The 22194-nt window shown below is 47.4% G+C and overlaps 1 long non-coding RNA gene across 2 annotated transcripts; it reads right to left on the reverse strand.

Annotated features, from left to right (window-relative positions):
- Window positions 1–1131: 1131 nt before the first annotated feature.
- On the reverse strand, window positions 1132–22194 carry LOC134910674 (uncharacterized). Of its 2 annotated transcripts, XR_010176257.1 has the most exons (4): window positions 21752–22194; window positions 20809–20847; window positions 5315–5578; window positions 1132–1801 (listed from the first exon to the last, which is right to left on the reverse strand). It is a non-coding gene; the product is annotated as an uncharacterized LOC134910674 (long non-coding RNA). The 2 variants fall into 2 exon arrangements; XR_010176256.1 differs by lacking the exon at window positions 20809–20847.

The following is a 22194-nucleotide window of genomic DNA, read 5'->3' on the forward strand; positions in this document are numbered from 1 at the left end:
CATGCTTGTTCGGTGTTGCAATCTCCACCTGCTGTGTCATAGTCCACCAGGTGACTAAAGCAATTGTATCTACCTTATACAAGCGCTTCATATCTCTACCACAAAGACAGCGCTTACAGGATACCATCATTGGATTTGTGAAGCGAGGCTATCCACAGTGTGGAGGAGCGATTGATGGGACACACATCCCCATTATTGCCCCACGTGACAACCATGCTGACTATTTTAATAGGAAGGGCTGGCACTCCATCATATTACAGGCTGTTGTGGACCACAAATATTGGTAAGTGTTTATTTTTGGGGTGGTGGGATGAGTTGCATGTGTGAGGTTTACATTCTAATTTTTTTCAATTTTACTGTTCTTTAGTTTCCTAGATGTGTTTATTGGCTGGCCAGGCCGATCTCATGACTCCCGAGTTCTTGCCAATTCTGACCTGTACAACATCGTAGAGGAGAAGCAGGGAGGCTGGCTGTACCCCAAAGAGTGTGCAAAGACTGTGAATGGGGTGGAGATCCCTGTCCACATCATCGGGGATGCTGCATACCCTTTACGCCCCTGGATTATGAAAGGCTACACCCAACAGGTCCAGTTAACCCCAGAGCAACAAACCTATACTCACACCCTGAGTTCAGCAAGGATGGTGGTTGAGAACGCCTTTGGCAGGTTAAAAGGAAGATGGCGTTGTTTGATGAAGCGCAATGATGTGGACCTAAAGAATATGCCAAATGTAGTAGCTGCGTGCTGTATACTGCACAACATCTGTGAACTGAAAAATGAGCTATTCCTTCCTGAGTGGACTGTGGAGGACCCTGAGGTTATAAACCCACATGTGGAAGGTGCTTTGTTTGGGACTGCCTCAAACTCCGCTGCAGAACAAATCCGCCACACTATTACGTCCAACCTTGCAGCACTGGTACAATAGTGTTTAAGAATCAGCACAACATGTTTGGTGAATTAAATTTTTTTTTATTTTGTATTCCACCTTTGAACTTTGGTTTCAATATTTATGTTTTTCCCAAAAAACCACATTGCCACAAACTTTGTATATATGCAGAAACAACGTAGAAAACACTGTAAACATGGTCTACTGTTACACACAAATGGGAATGTTATGCATAGATTTGCAAACAAGTTTTGATTGGCATAAAAAAAAAAAAAACACTGGTAGGTTTGTAGATACAACACCATAAACCACAGTGTCCCTGCAGTATATTATTACTGTGTAAAAAATAAATAAAAAGTGCTTTAATGTAGACACTAATCAAAACAGAACATAGAAAAAAAATTAAAGAAGGCACATACAGTTATGCATAAACAATGACCACACTGGTTATTTAACAACAAATAACACACAAAAGAAATTCACTGCGTTTCACGGCAAATTGCGCAATACAGTAAATTCTGGGCTTTGCGCACTAGATGGTGCAGTATTTGGGGCATAGTATGGACCAGGATTAAATGATGAAAAACCCTGCTCAGGGGGGTATTGTGAGTTGTGGTGTTGGTTTTGTGCTCTTGAGGTATTGGTCATACGCTCATAGAACGCCATGTTCATTTGGTGCAATTCCCTGTGGCGGTCATACTGCTCTCTACTCATGCGTTCCTGCATTGTCATGACTTGGGAAAGGAATGCATCATGCATTTTGCGTTCTGCCTCTAGAAACCTGTCGAGCCTAGCATCCTCCTGTGCGGACATTGTAGCGTCCATCTCTCGGAGTTGGTCGACAAGGACATTTGACATGGCTTTAGCCACTTGCTCCGCTCTGTTCAATTTCTTCCTTCTAGGTGGTACGGTGTAAACTGTGAAGAGAAGAAATACAAAATGAGCGTATATAAAAATAGCAGCGTTAGCAAACATGTGTTTGTGGCATTAATCCACCTACACACTAGCTACTCTGCAACATTGAACTATTTATAAAAATGCAAATCCCCCCTGCGTGGGGGCAGAAAATGCAAAGTGTGCCACCGTGCCAGCAGCGTGCTGAGCGCAGTGATCCTGCAAGGGGCTCATTTGCGCTCGCCACGCTGCCGCCACACTGGCTACTCATACTACACACAGAACCGGATGATTAACAATTGTGGATTTGTGCTATGAGTGTTAATTTTTACTAAACATGTACTTACTGTTTTTCTGTAAAGTTGGGGTGACGGCACTTTGTACAGTCCCACTGTCACTGGTCTGAGCATCCACGACGTCTTCAATGGTTGCAGTTATGCTGTCGTCGTTTCTGGATGTGTTTATGGACGGCTGGGAGGAGGTGTCGCTGTCCTCAGGTGTGTCGTCAATTAACAACGGTGATAATGGACAGACGTCACTGCTTGTCTGTGTCTCTTCTGGAGTGCCTTCTGTAGCAGTGTACTGTGAACTGGAAGACAGACGCACCGGACTGCATATAGCTGTGTTTCCAAAGATATTGGCGCACATGTCATAGTACTGCCAGTCGATACGGCCAACACCGCTCTTTTTCCTGTTGTTGTCATGCACCTTAAGGAACTGCTTTTTAAGACTTTTCATTTTGTTTAACACTTGCTGCTGTGTGCGGATGATTCCCCTGGCTTGCAGCATCTTGGAGATGTTTTTATAAATGACTGCATCTTTGACTGTGCCTGTGATCTGCCTCATAATTTCCTCCTCTCCCCTAATGCTCAGCAACTCTCTCACCTCCTGGTCTGTCCAGGTCGCCATGCTGCCTTCCTCACACGCATCAAGGACGCTCCCCAGGGCTCTGAAAGATTACATCATCTTTTCTGAGCCCATGAAAGCTCCAATCGGAGGCCTTTTAACAGTCCCGGGTAGTGAATCCTGGGACGGGCCCTTTCACACTACCCAGCTTCCCGGGACGGTCCCGGGTTCAACCCTACTTTTGACCTGGGATGAAATCCCGGGATGCTCGTCCCGGGAAATTGTCCCTGTACCCATTTACACTGAGAAGAATCCCGGGATGATGCGCGTTCACGTGCAATATCCTGGGATTTTTCTGCGAGTGTAAAAGGGGTATTAGTGTAACCACACAGACAATGCAGAAGATGGAGTTTACCAGACCAAGCTGTCACGGAAATTTTTCCTCCAAAATGCTAGTATTTTTCAAGCTGGCATTGCATGGATACTTATCGGTGTTGGACTCAGCGGTCAAAGATGTCCCGGGAGGACTCGCCGGATCTGGCGATCACGGCGCTCGGTCCTCACAGCTGGTGGAAACGGTATAACCTTGCGCACCGAGGAAGCGGCTGGATTGGAACCGGGCTGGCTGTAGCATACACAGTGCACAAGGGAGCGTCCTCTACGCGTTTCTCCGCTCTAATGGTAAGCGGTTTCCTCAGGAGATTAGTACAGGTGTCCACAACAGGTATGCTTTTAAGGTCCATTCGGCCAATAGGAAAGTCTCGTTCATTTGGAATGCACCTGTATCTAATTGATGCACCAGCTTATTCAATCAGGAAAAGTAAACCTCTCTACCTTTATAAAAAATCTTTATCAATCATTCTAAAATGATCGAGGGAAATTACATGCATCTAAACTCTTTGTTGACACATTAATAGTTACATACAGGTATATAAATTATCATATATTGTATATCAACATTTCTTTAATTATATTTTTATTATTATACTTATGGCATCACAGAGAACATGGTGTCATCTAGACAGAAATCACCTATAGCACTCCCAGTATTACTATGGACTCTGGTTTGAGCCAGAGTCTCAATAGCTCATCGAGTAAGCCCTCAGACTTCGGTTCTCAAGGTCAGAGGATCAAATCACCGCAGGACCAAACAGATTCGGATCACAATTTTCATTTATGTTCTTAATTCTTAATGTCCTCTAGACAAAAATCACCTATAACACTCCCAGTATTACTATGGACTCTAGTCTGAGCAAGACTCTCAATAGCTCATCAGGTAAGCCCTCAGACTTCGGTTCTCAAGGTCACAGGATCAAATCACAGTGGGACCAAACGCAGATTTGGATCACAATTTTCATTTATATTCTTAATCTCCTCTAAACAAAAATCACCTATAACACTACCAGTATTACTATGGACTCTAGTTTGAGCAAGACTCTCAAAAGCTGATCAGGTAAGCCCTCGGACTTCGGTTCCCAATATTGTTCATTTCAATGTTTTCGTTCAAACCCATAGGAACAAGGGTATTGAGCGAACAAATCCAATAGGCCTCTCGCTTACAAAGGCGATTAAACCTATCACCACCTCTTGCGGTCTCTTCTATATGCTCAATGCCCTTGATAGAAATCACCTTAATATCCCCCCCATGTGATTGAACCACATGTCTGGGAACACTGTGCGTGAGTGACTTCTTATTAATAAGTCTTCTATGTTCTAGGAACCGTGTATTCAGGAACCGAGTAGTACGTCCTACATACTGCAGACCACATATGCAGGTTATTACATATTTAACATAAGTGGTCTGACAAGTAATGGATCCAATGATACTAAATTTATGATTCCCAGTATCTTTTGGGGCTGAAAAATAATGGCTCTCTGGATCAACAAATCCACATGTAATACATCTGGGTTTCAGACATTTCTTACATTGTCCTCTCTGTGTCTGGGATATATGCGGCTTCTTATTGCAGTGATTAGAGATAGGTTCAAAATGACTAGGTGAAAAGTGGTTCTTTAAATTATTAGCTCTATTGAAAACCACTTTGGGTTTATCAGTCAAACACCCTGATAACACTATCCATTTTTAACAGAGAAATTCTTCGCAACATTCTGTCGCTGATAGACGAAGTCCGTTGTAGCAGTCCAATGCGCACTGTGGTGCAAAAGCAGTTCGGATTTGATAATTTGCTGTATTAATATGCACAGAAGTGATCAGATATGAACTAGGCCCAATGTGTGATTTGGGTCATAAATGCTGGCGGTCAGGAGAAAGCGACATCCTGACACGTGAAAGGCTGACATTGTAACCCTACGGCTAGGTGCATAACCCCAACCACCGCCACCCCACCCCCCCGAACGCTTATTAGTAACCCTCCCTCTCCGCTCCCTAAACGTAACCCTACCCCCCCACCCCCCACACACACACACTCTAAGGACATGTACTAATCAGTGATAAAAGTGGAGATGTAAGCCAGAGAAGTTGCCAATGGCAACCAATCAGCTGGTCTGTATACTTTTATAGTATGCAAATTAAAAAGGTTACGTCAAAGCCGATTGGTTGCCATTGGCAACTTCTCCTCTGGCTCATTTCTACACTTTCATCACTGTTTAGTACATATCGATTTAAGTCCCCCAGGGGGGGGGGGGTGCCTAAACCTAACTCTCACATCCCTGGCGTAGTACTTACCCACCTCAATGTGTAGATGATCGAGATCCCAACAGTTAGAATTCCAGCGTCAGTGTCCTGTCACCTTTCGGGATTTTGCAGCCGGTATCTTGTCGGGATTGTAACTGGAACCCCCATTGTGTAGTGTGTGAGCACAATCTGGTTTACACACATTCATCGCATCTTCCCATATAATGTGCTGGGTGTCAGACAGGACATAATACACCGTACAGCAGGGAGTGTACTAGTCACATGGAAATAATATGCATCATGTCTTTCCAGGGTATACCTAGATGTGAAGCGTAAGGGGCACATTATTAAATATCACTGGCTTTATACAAAAATAAATGTTTTAAAAATAGGATTTTAGTACCCACCGGTAAATCCTTTTATCCTAGTCCGTAGAGGATGCTAGGGACTCCAAAAGGACCATGGGGTATAGACGGGATCCACAGGAGACATGGGCACTTTAAGACTTTTAATGGGTGTGAACTGGCTCCTCCCTCTATGCCCCTCCTCCAGACCTCAGTTATAGGAACTGTGCCCAGGAGAGACGGACATTTTGTGGAAAGGATTTGTTTAAACCAAGGGCGAGAAAACCTACCAGCCCACATCACAAACACCGTACAACCGGAGTAGCAGCAAACCAGATAACCGTATGAACTAACAGCAACAAGCTGAATATAACTAATACACAACCCACATGTAAACAAATTTAACCAGCAATAATACACTGCAAGTAACAGTCCGCACTGGGACGGGCGCCCAGCATCCTCTACGGACTAGGAGAAAAGGATTTACCGGTAGGTACTAAAATCCTATTTTCTCTTACTTCCTAGAGGATGCTGGGGACTCCAAAAGGACCATGGAGTCTATACCAAAGCTCCAGACCGGGCGGGAGAGTGCGGACGACTCTGCAGCACCGATTGAGCAAACATGAGGTCCTCCTCAGCCAGGGTATCAAACTTGTAAAACTTAGCAAAGGTGTTAACCCGACCAAGTAGCAGCTCGGCAAAGCTGACGTGCCGAGACCCCTCGTGCAGCCGCCCGAGACGAGACCACTTTTCTGGTAGAATGGGCCTTTACAGACTTCGGCAACGGTAGCCCAGCCAAAGAATGAGCTTGCTGAATTGTACTACAAATTCAGCGTGCAATAGTCTGCTTAGAAGCAGGATTTCCAATATTGTTGGAAGCATACAGGGCAAAGAGCCTTGGTTTTTCTGGCAAGAGCCGTTCTGGCGACGTTAATCTTCAAAGCTCTTACAACATCAAGAGACTTTGGAACTGCCAAAGCATCCGTAGCCACAGGTAGCACAATCGGTTGGTTAGTGTGAAAGGAAGAAACCACCTTCGGCAGAAATTGTTGACGAGTCCTCAATTCTGCTCTATCCGAATGGAAGATCAAATATGGACTCTTGTGAGATAAGGCCGCCAACTCGCCTGGCAGACGCTAGAGCCAAAAGCAGGACTACCTTCCACGTGAGAAACTAACTCAACCTTACGCAAAAGGTTCAAACCAAGGAGACATAAGAAACTGCAAGACCACTTCAAGAACCCACGACGCCACAGGCGGTACAAATGGAGGATGGATATGCAGCACTCCCTTCACAAAGGTCTGAACCTCTGGAAGGACGGCCAATTCCCTTTGAAAAAAAATAGATAAAGCCGAAATCTGCACTTTGATGGAACCCAATGTCAGGCCTGCATCGACGCCTGCCTGCAAAAAATAAAATAAAAAAAAATAAGATTTTACTCACCGGTAAATCTATTTCTCGTAGTCCGTAGTGGATGCTGGGACTCCGTAAGAACCATGGGGAATAGCGGCTCTGCAGGAGACTGCGCACAACTAAAGAAAGCTTTAGTACTACCTGGTGTGCACTGGCTCCTCCCTCTGACCCTCCTCCAGACCTCAGTTAGGAAAACTGTGCCCGGAAGAGCTGACACAATAAGGAAGGATTTTGAATCCCGGGTAAGACTCCTACCAGCCACACCAATCACACCGTATAACTCGTGATACTATACCCAGTTAACAGCATGAAATATAACAGCCTCTCAACAGATGGCTCAACAATAATCCTTTAGTTAACAATAACTATATACAAGTATTTCAGACAATCCGCACTTGGGATGGGCGCCCAGCATCCACTACGGACTACGAGAAATAGATTTACCGGTGAGTAAAATCTTATTTTCTCTGACGTCCTAGTGGATGCTGGGACTCCGTAAGGACCATGGGGATTATACCAAACTCACAAACGGGCGGGAGAGTGCGGATGACTCTGCAGCACCGAATGAGCAAACTCTAGGTCCTCCTAAGCCAGGGTATCAAACTTGTAGAATTTATCAAATGTGTTTGACCCCAACTAAGTATCTGCTCGGCAAAGTTGTAAAGCCGAGACCCCTCGGGCAAGAAAAGCCCCCTTCCTCGTGGAATGGGCTTTTACTGATCTAGGATGCGGCAGTCCAGCAGCAGAATGTGCAAGCTGCATCGTACTACAGATCCAGCGAGCAATAGTCTGCTTTGAAGCAGGAGAACCCAGCTTGTTGGGTGCATACAGGATAAATAGCGAGTCAGTTTTCATGACACTAGCTGTCCTGGGAACATAAATTTTCAAGGCCCTGATTACGTCCAACAACTTGGAATCCTCCAAGTCTTTAGTAGCCGCAGGCACCACAATAGGTTGGTTCAAATGAAAAGCCGATACCACCTTAGGAAAAAACTGAGGATGAGTCCTCAATTCTGCCCTAGCCATATGAAAAATCAGATAAGGGATTTTACATGACAAAGACGCCAATTCTGACACACGCCTGGCCGAAGCCAAGGCCAACAGCATGACCACTTTCCACGTGAGATATTTTAATTCCACGGTTTTAAGTGGCTCAAACCAATGTGACTTTAGGAAATCCAACACCACGTTGAGATCCCAAGGTGCCACTGGAGGCACAAAAGGGGCTGAATATATGCAGCACTCACCTAACAAAATGTCTGAACTTCAGGAAGTGAAGCCAGTTCTTTCTGGAAGAAAAATCGACAGAGCCGAAGTGTGGACCTTAATGGAACCCAATTTTAGGCCCATAGTCACCCCTGACTGTAGGAAGTGCAGAAAACGGCCCAGCTGAAAATCCTCCGTTGAGGCCTTTCTGGCCTCACACCACGCAACATATTTTCGCCATATGCGGCGATAATGGTTTGCGGTCACTTCTTTCCTAGCTTTAATCATCATAGGGATGACTTCCTCCGGAATGCCCTTTTCCTTCAGGATCCGGCGTTCAACCGCCATGCCGTCAAACGCAGCCGCGGTAAGTCTTGGAACAGACAGGGCCCCTGCTGCAGCAGATCCTGTCTGAGCGGCAGAGGCCATGGGTCCTCAGAGATCATTTCTTTGAAGTTCTGGGTACCAAGCTCATCTTGGCCAATCCGGAACCACGAGTATAGTTCTTACTCCTCTCCTTCTTATTATTCTCAGTACCTTAGGTATGAGAGGCAGAGGAGGGAACACATACACCGAGTGGTACACCCCCGGTGTTACCAGAGCGTCCACAGCTATCGCCTGAGGGTCCCTTGACCTGGCGCAATATCTTTTTCGCTTTTTATTGAAGCGGGACGCCATCATGTCCACCTGTGGCCTTTCCCAATGGTGTACAATCATTTGGAAGACTTCTGGATGAAGTCCCCACTCTCCCGGATGGAGGTCGTGTCTGCTGAGAAAGTCTGCATCAAAGTTGTCCACTCAGGGAATAAACACTGCTGACAGTGCTAACACATGATTTTCCGCCCATCGGAGAATCCTTGTGGCTTCTGCCATCGCCATCCTGCTTCTTGTGCCGCCCTGTCGGTTTACATGGGCGACCGCTGTGATGTTGTCTGAATGGATCAGCACCGGCTGGTGTTGAAGCAGGGGTCTTGCCTGACTTAGGGCATTGTAAATGGCCCTTAGTTCCAGAATATTTATGTGTAGGGAAGTCTCCTGACTCGTTTCTTCCCTGTGTGACTGCCCCCCAGCCTCGAATGCTGGCATCCGTGGTCACCAGGGCCCAGTCCTGTATGCCGAATCTGCGGCCCTCTAGAAGATGAGCACACTGCAGCCACCACAACAGCGACACCCTGGTCCTTGAAGACAGGGTTATCATCCAATGCATCTGAAGATGCGACCCGGACCACTTGTCCAACAGATCCCACTGAAAGATCCTTGCATGGAACCTGCCAAATGGAATTTCTTCGTAAGAAGCTACCATCTTTCCCAGGACTCGCGTGCATTGCTGCACCGACACCTGTATTTGTTTTAGGAGGTCTCTGACTAGAGATGACAACTCCTTTGCCTTCTCCTTCGGGAGAAAAACTTTTTTCTGTTCTGTGTCCAGAACCATACTGTCACTTACCGCGGGCAGCGGCGACCGCGCTTGTCCCTGCGGGTGACCTGGTCTGCCCGACGCCTCTCTTCCCCCGGCGTTCTCCGGTTCCAGCGGCGGGTCGGCACGTTCCTCCGGCGGCTTCCCGGAGCGAGGGCGCCGCCATCATAAGTGAGGTCAAGGAGGCGGAGCAGGACTGACGTCACCTGCCTGCTCCGCCAATCAGGCTAGGGTGGGGAATTTAAAACCAGACGCCGGGCAGAGATCCGGTGCCTGAGTATATTCATTTCTCCCGCAGAAGCTGTGATTCCAAGCACCTCCGAGCCTCCAAGCACCTCCGAGCCTCCAGTGCCTCAGCATTCAGTCTCACTGTGCTCCCGGCACCTGTGTGTCAAAGTACCTGTACTACCAGCACCTCCGTGCCTCCAAGCACCTGCGTGCCTCCAAGCACCTCCGTGCCTCCAAGCACCTCCGTGCCTCCAAGCACCTCCGTGCCTCCAAGCACCTCCGTGCCTCCAAGCACCTCCTTGCCTCCAAGCACCTCCATGCCTCCAAGCACCTCCGTGTCTCCAGTGCCTCAGCATTCAGTCTCACTGTGCTCCGGGCACCTGTTTGTCTCAGTACCTGTACTACCAGCACCTCAGTGCCTCCAACACAACAGTGCCTCCAACACCACAGTGTCTCCAACACCACAGTACCTCAGCATTCAGTATTTCTACAAGTCTTGTTTTTCAGGAAACCTACAAGAATTCTTCCGTGCTTCCTGCCTGCCGCCTTAATCCTGCATGAGGAAGACCTACATCCAGCCATCTCTACTGCAACCCAGTAGCGGTTCCTCTTACCGGTCATCGGAAGAAGCCCCGAGTCCACAACACTCCCAAATCAGGTCAGTGACACATACCCAGGAACAGTAGACGCGTCGTAGGAACCAGCTGCGACTTTGGAATATTCAGAATCCAGCCGTGCTGTTGTAGCACTTCCCGAGATGGTGCTACTCCGACCAACAACTGCTCCATGGACCTCGCCTTTATAAGGAGATCGTCCATGTACGGGATAATTATAACTCCCTTTTTTCGAAGCAGTATCATCATTTCGGCCATTACCTTGGTAATACCCTCGGTGCCGGGGACAGACCACGGCAACGTCTGGAATTGGTAATGACAGTCCTGTACCACAATTCTGAGGTACACCTGGTGAGGAGGGTAAATGGGGACATGCAGGTAAGCATCCTTGATGTCCAGAGATACCATGTAATCCCCTTCGTCCAGGCTTGCAATAACCGCCCTGAGCGATTCCATTTTGAATTTGAACCTTCTTATATAAAAGTGTTCAAGAATTGCAATTTTAGAATGGGTCTCACCGAACCGTCTGGTTTCGGTACCACAAACATTGTGGAATAGTAACCCCGGCCTTGTTGAAGGAGGGGTACCTTGATTATCACATGCTGGAAGTACAGCTTGTGAATTACCGCCAGTACTACCTTCCGAGGGCAGCAGGCAAGGCTGATGTGAGGCAACGGCGAGGGGTAGTCGCCTCGAACTCCAGCTTGTATCCCTGTGATACTACTTGCAGAACCTAGGGATCCACCTGTGAGCGAGCCCACTGGTCGCTGAAGTTCCCGAGACGCGCCCCCACCGCACCTGGCTCCACCTTTGGAGCCCCAGCATCATGCGGTGGACTCCGAGGAAGCGGGGGAAGATTTTTGATCCTGGGAACTGGCTGTCTGGTGCAGCTTTTTTCCCTCTTCCCTTGTCTCTGTGCAGAAGGGAAGCGCGTTTGACCCGCTTGCTATTCTGAAGCCGAAATGACTGTACCTGATAATACAGTGCTTTCTTAGGCTGTGAGGGAACCTGAGGTAAAAAAAAAAAAATCTTCCCAGCTGTTGCTGTGGATACGAGGTCCCAGAGACCATCCCCAAACAATTCCTCACCCTTATAAGGCTCTCCATGTGCCTTTTAAAATCAGCATCACCTGTCCACTGCCGGGTCCCTAAAACCCTCCTGGCAGAATGGGCATTGCATTAATTCCGGATGCCAGCCGGCAAATATCCCTCTGTGCATCCCTCATCTATAAGATGACATCTTTAATATGCTCTATGTTAGCAAAATAGTATCCCTGTCGAGGTAACAATCTGACAGGGTAACAGACCATGCTGCAGCAGCATTACACCTCCATGCTGAGGCAATTGCAGGTCTCAGTACAGTACAAAGAAGACTTCTGAGGAAACAGCCCCTGTCTCGAGGCTGAGAAACGCGTCAAGCATCCGCCCAACGGTTTTGTCCGGTATCCTGGCTTCATCAAACATTCAACACACAAGGAGTGTGTCCAGCGGCTCCCGCAAACGGAACTACGAGCGCACGGCTTTTGGCCACAGAGCCGCGCTCTGACACTGTTTTGTGAGTCTGATTTCCACCTGGTTCAATAACAGCTATTCGGTGTCGATGTACAGCAGTGTGGACAGCCGGCGCCCACTACCAATAAGGAGACAGTGATTTATCTCCCCACCGTGGAAAGGTCTGGGTAAGCTATATGCACGGGACTGTACCAATAGCGGTTATAGCTTAAGTCACTACAATCTACATGGAAGCATGTCCATTTAAGCTACCCAGTAAAAGCCTTTAGTTCATTTGGATAAAAACTGAGCATATAAGCTTTCCACCAAATGGTGGTCAATTCACATTTAGATCACATTCATATTGTTAAAACGTGGATGGACTCTTAAAGGAAACCTTGAATTAATCTATATAACTAATCAGCCCATGCATGGAGCTTAATAGAAGAAATATCAGTCAATTATAAATGCTGTTTTTTCCACTGGAATACAGGTGGTCATATTTTTTCCCAGGGAGTCTTTACAATGTGTCTTATATATTGTTACTATTTTAGTTACTAAATGTTTGATACATATTATAGGAGTTAACCACATAACAGGATACTTTGTTTATTCACTGAATTGTGAAAGTTTTTAAAATTTTTAATAATACATTTTATTAATGCTGTTTAATGGTAGCGCTTCTCTGAGTATTTCTTTGTTCTGTAACTTTTTTTTGGTTGAGGATCAGCACCTCAACTTTGGGAAGCTGCAACCAGTAAAACAGTATTTATATTTTAGGTGTCTTATAGCCATAAACTAGCGCCCACCCACCTTTCCTTTTTTATTGTCTCAGTCTAGTACCCGAGTGTGTCTATACAGCCTTCAGGATAGCCTCCTGCTTTTTATCAGCAGGCTCCTTCAAGGTGGGCGTGTCCTGAGACGGCAGTGCCACCTCTTTTGACAAGCGTGTGAGCGCCTTATCCACCCTAGGGGATATCTTCCAACGCAACCTATCCTCTGGCGGGAAAGGGTACGCCATCAGTAACTTTTTAGAAATGACCAGTTTCTTATCGGGGGAACCCACGCTTCTCCACACACTTCACTCATCTGATGGGGGAACAAAACACTGGCTGCTTTTTCTCCCCAAACATAAACCCCCCTTTTTAGTGGTACTTGGGTTAATGTCAGAAATGTGTAACACATTTATTATTGCCGAGATCATGCAACGGATGCTCCTAGCGGATTGTGTATATGTCTCAACCTCGTCGATACTGGAGTCAAACTCCGTGTCGACATCTGTGTCTGCCATCTGAGGTAGCAGGCGTTTTTGAGCCCCTGACGGCCTTTGAGACGCCTGGGCAGGCGCGGGTTGAGAAGCCGGCTGTCCCACAGCTGTTACGTCATCCAGCCTTTTATGTAAGGAGTTGACACTGTCGGTTAATACCTTCCACTTATCCATCCACTCTGGTGTCGGCTCCACAGGGGGCAACATCACATTTATCGGCATCTGCTCCGCCTCCACGTAACCTTCCCCAATAAACATGTCGACACAGCCGTACCGACACACCGCACACACACAGGGAATGCTCTGACTGAGGACAGGACCCCACAAAGTCCTTTGGGGAGACAGAGAGAGAGTATGCCAGCACACACCAGAGCGCTATATAATGCAGGGATTCACACTACCCACTGTGATTTTACCCTTATAGCTGCTATAATACACAATTTTGCGCCTACATTTAGTGCCCCCCCTCTCTTTATAACCCTTTGAGCCTGAAAACTACAGGGGAGACCGAAGTCTTCTGCCGCCTATTTTCAGGACCATCTTCTTGCTTCTGGCTCTGTAAAGGGGACGGCGGCGCGGCTCCGGGACCGGACGATCGAGGTCGGGCCCTGTGTTCGATCCCTCTGGAGCTAATGGTGTCCAGTAGCCTAAGAAGCCCAAGCTAGCTGCAAGCAGGTAGGTTCGCTTCTTCTCCTCTTAGTCCCTCGTGGCAGCGAGTCTGTTGCCAGCAGATCTCACTGAAAATAAAAAACCTAAAATTAAACTTTCTTTTCTAGGAGCTCAGGAGAGCCCCTAGTGTGCATCCAGCTCAGCCGGGCACAAGATTCTAACTAAGGTCTGGAGGAGGGTCATAGTGGGAGGAGCCAGTGCACACCAGGTAGTCCTAAAGCTTTCTTTAGTTGTGCCTAGTCTCCTGCGGAGCCGCTATTCCCCATGGTCCTTACGGAGTCCCAGCATCCACTTAAGACATTAGAGAAAAGAGGTTTATATTGCTGCCCAGGGCCTACCCCGCCCCCTCCCCCCCACCCTTACAGTGACCGGAGTATGTGAGGTGTGTGGGAGCAATGGCGCACAGCTGCAGTGCTGCGCATTACCTCAGTGAAGAACGGAGTCTTCTGCCGTCTGTGAAGTCTTCTTTGCTTCTCATACTCACCAGGCTTCTGTCTTCCGGCTCTGCGAGGGGGACGGCGGCGCGGCTCTGGGATCGGACGGCGAGGGTGAGATCCTGCGTATGATCCCTCTGGAGCTAATGGTGTCAAGTAGACTAAGTAGGACCTAGCTTCAGAGAGTAGGGCTGCTTCTGTCCCCTCAGTCCCACGATGCAGGGAGTCGGTTGCCAGCAGAGCTCCCTGAAAATAAAAACCTAACAAAATACTTTCTTACAGCAAACTCAGGAGAGCTCACTGAAAATCACCCAGCTCGTCTGGGCACAGTATCAAATTGAGGTCTGGAGGAGGAGCATAGAGGGAGAAGCCAGTGCACACCAGAACCTAAATTCTTTCTTAAAGTGCTCATGTCTCCTGCAGAGCCCGTCTATCCCCATGGTCCTTACGGAATCCCCAGCATCCACTAGGACGATAGAGAAATCTTATTTTCTCTATCGTCCTAGTGGATGCTGGGGTTCCTGAAAGGACCATGGGGATTATACCAAAGCTCCCAAACGGGCGGGAGAGTGCGGATGACTCTGCAGCACCGAATGAGAGAACTCCAGGTCCTCCTTAGCCAGAGTATCAAATTTGTAAAATTTTACAAACGTGTTCTCCCCTGACCACGTAGCTGCTCGGCAAAGTTGTAATGCCGAGACCCCTCGGGCAGCCGCCCAAGATGAGCCCACCTTCCTTGTGGAGTGGGCCTTTACAGATTTAGGCTGTGGCAAGCCTGCCACAGAATGTGCAAGTTGGATTGTGCTACAGATCCAACGAGCAATCGTCTGCTTAGACGCAGGAGCACCCATCTTGTTGGGTGCATACAATATAAACAACGAGTCAGATTTTCTGACTCCAGCTGTCCTTGCAATATATATTTTTAATGCTCTGACAACGTCCAGTAACTTGGAGTCCTCCAAGTCACTTGTAGCCGCAGGCACTACAATAGGCTGGTTCAGATGAAATGCTGACACCACCTTAGGGAGAAAATGCGGACGAGTTCGCAGTTCTGCCCTGTCCGAATGGAAAATCAGATATGGGCTTTTGTAAGATAAAGCTGCCAATTCTGACACTCTCCTGGCAGAAGCCAGGGCTAGAAGCATGGTCACTTTCCATGTGAGATATTTCAAATCCACCTTTTTTAGTGGTTCAAACCAATGAGATTTTAGGAAGTCCAAAACCACATTTAGATCCCACGGTGCCACTGGAGGCACCACAGGAGGCTGTATATGCAGCACTCCCTTAACAAAGGTCTGGACTTCAGGGACTGAAGCCAATTCTTTTTGAAAGAAAATCGACAGGGCCGAAATTTGAACCTTAATAGATCCCAATTTGAGACCCATTGACAATCCTGATTGCAGGAAATGTAGGAATCGACCGAGTTGAAATTCCTCCGTCGGAGCACTCCGATCTTCGCACCACGCAACATATTTTCGCCAAATTCGGTGATAATGTTGCACGGTTACTTCCTTCCTTGCTTTAATCAAAGTAGGAATGACTTCTTCCGGCATGCCTCTTTCCTTTAGGATCCGGCGTTCAACCGCCATGCCGTCAAACGCAGCCGCGGTAAGTCTTGAAACAGACAGGGACCCTGCTGAAGCAAGTCCCTCCTTAGAGGTAGAGGCCACGGATCTTCCGTGATCATCTCTTGAAGTTCCGGGTACCAAGTCCTCCTTGGCCAATCCGGAACCACTAGTATCGTTCTTACGCCTCTTTGCCGTATAATTCTCAATACTTTTGGTATGAGAGGCAGAGGAGGAAACACATACACCGACTGGTACACCCAAGGCGTTACCAGCGCGTCCACAGCTATTGCCTGCGGATCTCTTGACCTGGCGCAATACCTGTCCAGTTTTTTGTTGAGGCGAGACGCCATCATGTCCACCATTGGTCTTTCCCAACGGGTTACCAGCATGTGGAAAACTTCTGGATGACGTCCCCACTCTCCCGGGTGAAGATCGTGTCTGCTGAGGAAGTCTGCTTCCCAGTTGTCCACTCCCGGGATGAACACTGCTGACAGTGCTATCACATGATTCTCTGCCCAGCGAAGAATCCTTGCAGCTTCTGCCATTGCCCTCCTGCTTCTTGTGCCGCCCTGTCTGTTCACATGGGCGACTGCCGTGATGTTGTCCGACTGGATCAATACCGGTTTTCCCTGAAGCAGAGGTTCTGCCTGGTTTAGAGCATTGTATATTGCTCTTAGTTCCAGAATGTTTATGTGAAGAGACGTTTCCAGGCTCGTCCATACTCCCTGGAAGTTTCTTCCTTGTGTGACTGCTCCCCAGCCTCTCAGGCTGGCGTCCGTGGTCACCAGGATCCAATCCTGTATGCCGAATCTGCGGCCCTCCAATAGATGAGCACTCTGCAACCACCACAGAAGAGACACCCTTGTCCTTGGAGACAGGGTTATCCGTAGGTGCATCTGAAGATGCGACCCTGACCATTTGTCCAACAGATCCCTTTGGAAAATTCTTGCGTGGAATCTGCCGAATGGAATCGCTTCGTAAGAAGCCACCATTTTTCCCAGGACTCTTGTGCATTGATGTACAGACACCTTTCCTGGTTTTAGGAGGTTCCTGACAAGCTCGGATAACTCCTTGGCTTTTTCCTCCGGGAGAAAAACCTTTTTCTGAACCGTGTCCAGAATCATCCCTAGGAACAGCAGACGAGTTGTCGGCATTAACTGGGATTTTGGAATATTCAGAATCCACCCGTGCTGTTTTAGCACTTCTTGAGACAGTGCTAATCCCATCTCTAGCTGTTCTCTGGACCTCGCCCTTATTAGGAGATCGTCCAAGTATGGGATAATTAATACGCCTTTTCTTCGAAGAAGAATCATCATCTCGGCCATTACCTTTGTAAAGATCCGAGGTGCCGTGGACAATCCGAACGGCAGCGTCTGAAACTGATAGTGACAGTTTTGTACAACGAACCTGAGGTACCCCTGGTGTGAGGGGTAAATTGGAACGTGGAGATACGCATCCTTGATGTCCAAGGATATCATAAAGTTCCCCTCTTCCAGGTTCGCTATCACTGCTCTGAGTGACTCCATTTTGAACTTGAACTTCTTTATGTACAGGTTCAAGGACTTCAGATTTAGAATAGGCCTTACCGAGCCATCCGGCTTCGGTACCACAAAAAGAGTGGAATAATACCCCTTCCCTTGTTGCAGAAGAGGTACCTTGACTATCACCTGCTGAGAGTACAGCTTGTGAATGGCTTCCAACACCGTCTCCCTTTCGGAGGGGGACGTTGGTAAAGCAGACCTCAGGAAACGGCGAGGTGGATCTGTCTCTAATTCCAACCTGTATCCCTGAGATATTATCTGCAGGATCCAGGGATCTACTTGCGAGTGAGCCCACTGCGCGCTGTAATTTTTGAGACGACCGCCCACCGTCCCCGAGTCCGCTTGAGAAGCCCCAGCGTCATGCTGAGGCTTTTGTAGAAGCCGGGGAGGGCTTCTGATCCTGGGAAGGAGCTGCGTGTTGCTGTCTCTTCCCTCGACCTTTGCCTCGTGGCAAATATGAATAGCCCTTTGCTCTCTTATTTTTAAAGGAACGAAAGGGCTGCGGTTGAAAAGTCGGTGCCTTTTTCTGTTGGGGAGTGACTTGAGGTAGAAAGGTGGATTTCCCGGCTGTAGCCGTGGCCACCAAATCTGATAGACCGACTCCAAATAACTCCTCCCCCTTATACGGCAAAACTTCCATATGCCGTTTTGAATCCGCATCGCCTGTCCACTGTCGCGTCCATAAAGCTCTTCTGGCCGAAATGGACATAGCACTTACCCGTGATGCCAGTGTGCATATATCCCTCTGTGCATCACGCATATAAAGAAATGCATCCTTTATTTGTTCTAACGACAGTAGAATATTGTCCCTGTCCAGGGTATCAATATTTTCAATCAGGGATTCTGACCAAACTACCCCCGCACTGCCCATCCAGGCAGTTGCTACAGCTGGTCGTAGTATAACACCTGCATGTGTGTATATACTTTTTTGGATATTTTCCATCCTCCTATCTGATGGATCTTTAAGTGCGGCCGTCTCAGGAGAGGGTAACGCCACTTGTTTAGATAAGCGTGTTAGCGCCTTGTCCACCCTAGGAGGTGTTTCCCAGCGCTCCCTAACCTCTGGCGGGAAAGGGTATAATGCCAATAATTTCTTTGAAATTATCAGCTTTTTATCAGGGGCAACCCACGCTTCATTACACACGTCATTTAGTTCTTCTGATTCAGGAAAAACTATAGGTAGTTTTTTCATACCCCACATAATACCCTGTTTAGTGGTACCTGTAGTATCAGCTAAATGTAACGCCTCCTTCATTGCCAAAATCATATAACGTGTGGCCCTACTGGAAAATACGGTTGATTCGTCACCGTCACCACTGGAGTCATCGCCTGTGTCTGGGTCTGTGTCGACCGACTGAGGCAAAGGGCGTTTCACAGCCCCTGACGGTGTTTGAGTCGCCTGGACAGGCACTAATTGATTGTCCGGCCGTCTCATGTCGTCAAACGACTGCTTTAGCGTGTTGACACTATCCCGTAGTTCCATAAATAAAGGCATCCATTCTGGTGTCGACCCCCTAGGAGGTGACATCCCCATATTTGGCAATTGCTCCGCCTCCACACCAATATCGTCCTCATACATGTCGACACACACGTACCGACACACAGCAGACACACAGGGAATGCTCCTAATGAAGACAGGACCCACTAGCCCTTTGGGGAGACAGAGGGAGAGTTTGCCAGCACACACCAAAAGCGCTATATATATATCAGGGATAGCCTTATAATAAGTGCTCCCCTATAGCTGCTTTGTTATATAAAAATATCGCCATAAATTTGCCCCCCCTCTCTGTTTTACCCTGTTTCTGTAGTGCAGTGCAGGGGAGAGACCTGGGAGCCGTCCTGACCAGCGGAGCTGTGAGAGGAAATGGCGCCGTGTGCTGAGGAGATAGGCCCCGCCCCTTTTCCGGCGGGCTCGTCTCCCGCTATTTTGAGAAATCAGGCAGGGGTTAAATATCTCCATATAGCCTCTAGGGCTATATGTGAGGTATTTTTAGCCTTTATAGGTACTCATTTTGCCTCCCAGGGCGCCCCCCTCCCAGCGCCCTGCACCCTCAGTGACTGCCGTGTGAAGTGTGCTGAGAGGAAAATGGCGCACAGCTGCAGTGCTGTGCGCTACCTTTAGAAGACTGCAGGAGTCTTCAGCCGCCGATTCTGGACCTCTTCTGTCTTCAGCATCTGCAAGGGGGCCGGCGGCGCGGCTCCGGTGACCATCCAGGCTGTACCTGTGATCGTCCCTCTGGAGCTTGATGTCCAGTAGCCAAGAAGCCAATCCATCCTGCACGCAGGTGAGTTGACTCCTTCTCCCCTCAGTCCCTCGCTGCAGTGATCCTGTTGCCAGCAGGAATCACTGTAACATAAAAAACCTAGCTAAACTTTCTCTAAGCAGCTCTTTAGGAGAGCCACCTAGAATTGCACCCTTCTCGGCCGGGCACAAAAATCTAACTGGAGTCTGGAGGAGGGTCATAGGGGGAGGAGCCAGTACACACCACCTGACCTGTAAAAGCTTTACTTTTGTGCCCTGTCTCCTGCGGAGCCGCTATTCCCCATGGTCCTTTCAGGAACCCCAGCATCCACTTAGGACGATAGAGAAACTGGTGTTTAAGATATAAGTTCTATTAGGTTGACCCAATATGGGCTAAGTAAAGTATCTTGAACCATTGCAGTAACAGAGTCCTCAAAAGAACGCGCCTATACTATATGTATGAGGACAAGTATGGATGGACAAGCTTTCAGCGAGTGTGTGGCAGATTAGGGAGTTATTTAAGTTAGGTATTGTACAATGACTGCAGTTAATATCTAAAAGTTTTATCAGGCATTTGTTTCAGAATTATATGACTACATAGGCAAAATGAAAATAAAATTAAAGCTTGTTTAAGTGATAATGAACCTCGGGTGATGTCAGGGCATGTTAGCTGGTTGGCACAGAACAGTCATTAAGCCCGTAATGCACACAGCGTGGTGGACATGAACTCCAAGGCACGTGGGTGGGGGGCAGGGGGGGGCAGGGAGGGCATTTCGCTGCTCGCGCGATCAACCTAACATCGCCTATGTGGGAGTGTATTATAGCATAGCAGTGCTGTGAACGCTTGTGCAGCCCTGCTATGCTAAAATTTTTTCCATCAAAACAAGACCAGGGTATTAGTTACTTAGCCTGTGCGACGGATATAGAACATTTTTTTTTAATTTTGTAAGAATGTTATACGTTTGTAACCCTACTTTGGAATATTATTATAAATGGATTACAATAGTAGTGCCTCCACCCAAGCTTTATATCAATGTATATAGGCTTGCCTGGGTAAGCCCAATGAATACCTTTATGAAATATGGATTCAATTATATACAATTTACGTTCATTTACCTGTTTTCTCTTATAGTATCCAAGTCTCCTTTCAACTTGCTACCAGGAACCGGATGAATGGTAAGTAGATAAAATTTATAGTATAACTTTAATCAACATCGTTTAATACTTTCACAAGGACATTGAGTATTATATATAATAAGACTAGATTTTTCAATTAATCACCTAAATAATGTATTTATTACATCTCAAATTGTATACATTTAAAACCTAAGAGTGACCCGGGTACTCTGAAGTCAATGATGAGCTCGTTGGGGCCCTTAATGTTAATGAGTGTGGCTATCGTGAAGAACTGGATTGGTATCACATACCTTCCCTAAAATCTTTGTAATAGTCGTATATTCCCTTTTTTCTTCCTTATGTTCCAATCCTCTGTGAATATTTCTCATTAAGTATTAATACCGTCCCTCAATTCCACTATGTTTATAATCCATATATGGGTTTAGGATAGCTGCAATGAATATTAAAGTCTCAATCTTCAGCTATTTTCCCCAATCCAGGTTAGCTTTAGAGAAATGTTAAACTGTGTATACTCAAGTAATACTACCGGGTATAGTGGGTCTCAATTTGGTAGTAGAATAGCCTGTCGTTATTCTTGTTAGTAATAACTCAGAATTTCAAAGCAGTCACCTCTCTTTATTGTCTTTAGTTATTTCTGAATTACCGATATGGTGCTTGTTCCATAGGGTTAATTAGCACACGAGTATATGAAACAGTCCTGACTCAACACTGCACTATGTTTCTTTTATGTTTTAACCATAGAGAATGTGTTATAGTCTATACATCTTCTTATAGCTTCTTCTGTATTTTAATTTGTATCTTATACAGAGTTCCCACTAGAGGGAGCCTGTGATCCATCCATATACTTCTAGTTAGTATACTGCCATGGGAGGAAATGCTATTGGAGTGAGGTGTGAGTGATAGGTGTATGCTGCAATCCCACCTCGTCTAATGCGTAGTCACTCCCCCGACTCCTCCTCTTGTGTTATGCTGCCTCTCCAGGTCCTTCCTTCGGCCACTGTCTCGGAGCCCTATCCCTCTCTGCCGTCGGCTCCTCTCACTTGACGCACTTTACTAATGGCAGCCGTCACACCGGGCTCTGCACTGATGGTCGGGCAATCAGGGGTGAGTACTTACACTCCGGCATATGTGGCTGTCTCCGCACTCTGGTGCCTTGCACTGCCTCTGTACTCTCCGGTCTGCTCCTTATCGTATTTGCGGCTAGGGTCCCTGCGTGTCCCGGTCTCCTCCAGTGCTACTGCTCAGTCTCATCTCTCCTCCGCAAGTGAAGTCGGTTGGTCTCCTGACCCTTCCAACGGCTAACTGCCTCCTCACTGCTTTGTGCTCACGGTATCTCTCTCTTCTGCATGAGGGGTTTCTAGCATG

This window comes from Pseudophryne corroboree, chromosome 4 (genome assembly GCF_028390025.1).
Source record: "Pseudophryne corroboree isolate aPseCor3 chromosome 4, aPseCor3.hap2, whole genome shotgun sequence".
Lineage (NCBI taxonomy): Eukaryota > Metazoa > Chordata > Amphibia > Anura > Myobatrachidae > Pseudophryne > Pseudophryne corroboree.